Here is a 4513-nt window from a genome sequence, read left to right as displayed (position 1 = left end):
GTGCCTGGTTTTTGTAAACTGAGTAACTTATTAAAGAGGACCCGGCTTGTCTACCTCTACCTCGTGCGTGTGTGTATTATACCTCGTGTGTGTGTGTATTGTACCTCGTGTGTGTGTGTATTGTACCTCCTGTGTGTGTGTGTGTGTGTGTGTGTGTGTGTGTGTGTGTGTCGTACCTCTTGTGCGTGTCTGGTTGGTACATGAAACTGTATTTGTCAGTGGGGTGCCCGCTCGCCATTCTCGCTGTATGCAAATGAGGAAGAGGTGGGAGTGGATATGCAAATCTGAAATTAAAACAGCAACAGATCATGATTATAATGAAGCACATCAATCACAGTCGTGGTAGAGGCCTGTGTTTATGTGGTGGGATCTTATGCTGAACGGTTGTACTAGTGTGTGTGTGTGAGAGATGCATGTTCATAGTTGTATTAATTGATTTGTGTGTTTATGTACACTGAGGGTACAAACATTATGAAAACCTGCTCTTTCCATGACATAGCTTTTACCTGGATTCACCTGGTCAGTCTATGTCCCCTTATTGATGTCACCTGTTAAATCCACTTCAATCAGTGGAGATGAAGGGGAGGAGACGGGTTAATGAAGGATTTTTAACCCTCGACACAATTGAGACATGGATTGTGTACGTGTGCCATTCAGAGTGTGTCAAGAACTGCAACGCTGCTGGGTTTTTCACGCTCAACAGTTTCCCGTGTGTGGTCAAGAATGGTCCACCACCCAAAGGACATCCAGCCAACTTGACACAACTGTGGGAAGCATTGGAGTCAACATGGGCCAGCATCCCTGTGGAAGGCTTTCGACACCTTGTAGAGTCCATGACCCGACAAACTGAGGCTGTTCTGAGGGCAAAAGGGGCTGCAACTCAATAGTAGGAAGGTGTTCTTAATGTTTTGTACACTCAGTGTATATGTCTCTCTGTATGTGTGTATATGTAGGCATCTGTGTGTGTGTGTGTGTGTGTGTGTGTGTGTGTGTCCATGCAAAGCAACCCTCAGACAGGCGTAGCCCCAATGCACACCAGCAAAACAATGGAGGCAGCAAAGCAAACACACCATCTGCCACTGAGAAGGAACAAAAAGAAAGAGAAAGAAAGAGAGAAATCGAGAGAGGAAGAGAGAGAGGAAGAGAGATCGAGAGAGGAAGAGAAAGAGAATATAGGGATTTGCCAAATGATCCACCAAGCAATGGATCAATACACAAATGAGCTGATCACAGAAAATGTGTTGAGTCACGTGTGTGCGTGCGCCTGTCAGTCAGTCAGTCAGTGTGGTGCTCTGATTTGTGTGCCCCATATGTATTTTACTGCTGAGTGTAGACTGTGTACATGTTATTTAGTGTTGCTCTGTGTGTGATTAATCAGGCCTTGACAGGATCACCTCCTGCTGCTGATAGAAAATAAAGGTGCCCCATGTGCTCTACATCCCTCCATTTCTCCCTCCACTCTCTGCCTCTCTTTCTCGCTCCCTCGTTCGCCGGGTCAGGGGGGGTTATAGAGTCAGTGTGGGATTGTTGTGTGCCTGTCTGCTTGTGATTGTGTGTCGTGTCTGCTTGTCTGCTTGTGATTGTTGTGTGTTGCTGGCCTGTGCGCTGCTGTGTGATTGTGTGTGTCTGCCTGTCTGCTTGTGATTGCGTGTGTCTGCCTGTCTGCTGTGATTGCGTGTTGTCTGCCTGTCTGCTTGTGCACATAGCTGCTCTGTCTGGATGGAGCCTCAGGCTGTGTGTCTGCCTGGGGCCGTATAGGGTGGTAGGAGAGACGAGGTAGAGAACAGTGGATGCGTGAAGGGTGGAGAGAGAGAGAGATGAGCCTCCACTAGTCTCCAGCTATCAGTTTGTAAAGGGTTTCCCAGTAACAGTACTGTGTGTCTGAGGCCTCCAGTGAGTGCAGATGGACCCAGTCCCTCACAGCCACAGTGTTTAAACCACTAGATGTTTATGTGTATTTTAATTTGATATCCCATTGAGACCGAGGCCTGTTTTGCAAGGGAGCCCTGCATGTACACAAATTATAAAACATTTATAAATGCAAAGTAATAAAGACCTCAAATATTTACAAGAAAGAAGCAAAGTAATCACATTCCTCAACAAGGAGTTTTTCTCGTCAGTTACCAGTGGGTGTGAATGTAATTGTCTGTTGATGGTAAGTATCGGCCTGCCAAATTTTGATGCGTTAGTTTAAAAACAAATGTTTCCCCAAAATCAACACAAAAATCCCACAACACAGTGCATTTGAACATGTTCACATTGCAACACCTCACGCCTATTGAAACAACACTTTTTCAGTAGCCTTGTAGAAAGTCTAGAACCCTGACTGCTGAGTCTAGAACCCCTGACCTGATGAGCCTAGAACCCTGACCCTGATGAGCCTAGAACCCCTGACCCTGCTGAGTCTAGAACCCCCTGACCCTGCTGAGTCTAGAACCCCCTGACCCTGCTGCGTCTAGAACTCCCTGACCTGCTGAGCCTAGAACCCCTGACCTGATGAGCCTAGAACCCCTGACCTGCTGCGTCTAGAACTCCCCTGACCCTGCTGCGTCTAGAACTCCCTGACCCTGCTGAGTCTAGAACCTGACCCGCTGAGTCAGAACTCCCTGACCCTGCTGAGTCAAGAACCCCCTGACCCTGGGAGTCTAGAACCCCCTGACCCTGCGGAGTCTAGAACCCCCCTGACCCTGCGGAGTTAGAACCCCCTGACCCTGCGGAGTCTAGAACCCCCTGACCCTGCGGAGTCTAGAACCCCCTGACCCTGCTGCGTCTAGAACCCCCTGACCTGCGGAGTCTAGAACCCCCCCGACCCTGCTGAGTCTAGAACCCCCCCCCGACCCTGCTGAGTCTAGAACCCCCCCGACCCCGCTGAGTCTAGAACCCCCTGACCCTGCTGAGTCTTGAACCCCCCTGACCCCGCTGAGTCTAGAACCCCCCCCCTGACCCTGCTGCGTCTAGAACTCCCCTGACCTGCTGAGTCTAGAACCCCCCCGCCTACTGAGTCTGGAACCCCCCCCCCCCCGACCCTGCTGACTCTAGCCCCCCTGACCTGCTGAGTCTAGAACCCCCCCCCCCTGACCCTGCTGACTCTATAACCCCCCTGACCCGGCGAACGAGGGAGCGAGAAAGAGAGGCAGAGAGTGGAGGGAGAAATGGAGGGATGTAGAGACAATGACACTTTATTTTCTATCAGCAGCAGGAGGTGATCCTGTCAAGGCCTGATTAATCACACACAAGAACTAAATAACATGTACACAGTCTACACTCAGCAGTAAAATACATATGGGGCACACAAAAGAGAGACAACTGACTGACTGACTGACAGGCGCACGCACACACGTGACTCAACACATTTCTTTGATCAGCTCATTTGTGTATTGATCCATTGCTTGGTGGATCATTTGGCAAAATCCTATCTTTCTCTCTCTCTCTTCTTCTCTCTCTCGATTTCTCTTTCTTTCTTTTTCTTTTGTTCCTTCTCAGTGAGATGGTGTGTTGCTTTGCTGCATTGTTTGCTGTGTGCATTGGGGCTACGCTGCTGTTGCAGGGATACACACACACACACACACAACCACAACAATGCTACACACACATACAGAGAGACATATACACTGAGTGTACAAACATAAGAACACCTTCCTACTATTGAGTTGCAGCCCTTTTGCCTCAGAACAGCCTCAGTTTGTCGGGTCATGGACTCTACAAGGTGTCGAAAGCCTTCCACCAGGATGCTGGCCCATGTTGACTCCAATGCTTACAGTTAAAGCTGGATGTCCTTTGGGTGGTGGACCATTCTTGACCACACACGGGAAACTGTTGAGCGTGAAAAACCCAGCAGCGTTGCAGTTCTTGACCACTCTGAATGGCACACGTAACAATCCATGTCTCAATGTGTCGGGTTAAAAATCCTTCATTAACCCGTCTCCTCCCCTTCATCTCCACTGATTGAAGTGGATTTAACAGGTGACATCAATAAGGGGACATAGACTGACCAGGTGAATCCAGGTAAAAGCTATGTCATGGAAAGAGCAGGTTTCATAATGTTTGTACCCTCAGTGTACATAAACACACAAATCATTAATACAACTATGAACATGCATCTCTCACACACACCACTAGTACAACCGTTCAGCATAAATTCCCACCACATAAAACACAGGCCTCTACCACGACTGTGATTGATGTGCTTCATTATAATCATGATCTGTTGCTGTTTTAATTTCAGATTTGCATATCCATCCCACCTCTTCCTCATTTGCATACAGCGGAGATGGCGAGCGGGCACCCCACTGACAAATACAGTTTCATGTACCAACACACGCACAAGAGGTACGACACACACCACACAACACACACACACACACACACACACACACAGGAGGTACAAGACACCACACACGAGTACTAACACACACCGAGGTATAATACCACACGCACGAGTAGAGGTAGAATAGCACACACACGAGGTAGAAAATACACACACACACACACACGAGGTATAATTACACACACA

General features: G+C 48.5%; 1 long non-coding RNA gene across 1 annotated transcript in view; it reads right to left on the bottom strand.

Annotated features, from left to right (window-relative positions):
- LOC112072295 (uncharacterized) overlaps positions 1-4513 on the bottom strand; it is a 30208-nt gene that overhangs the window by 10478 nt on the left and 15217 nt on the right. Inside the window, exon 2 of the long non-coding RNA XR_002894286.2 lies at positions 177-284. This is a non-coding gene — a long non-coding RNA (uncharacterized lncRNA). The remainder of the gene's footprint in view (positions 1-176; positions 285-4513) is intronic.

This window comes from Salvelinus sp. IW2-2015, unplaced genomic scaffold (assembly GCF_002910315.2).
Source record: "Salvelinus sp. IW2-2015 unplaced genomic scaffold, ASM291031v2 Un_scaffold1880, whole genome shotgun sequence".
Classification (NCBI taxonomy): domain Eukaryota; kingdom Metazoa; phylum Chordata; class Actinopteri; order Salmoniformes; family Salmonidae; genus Salvelinus; species Salvelinus sp. IW2-2015.
This window is presented reverse-complemented; position numbering and strand designations above follow the sequence as displayed.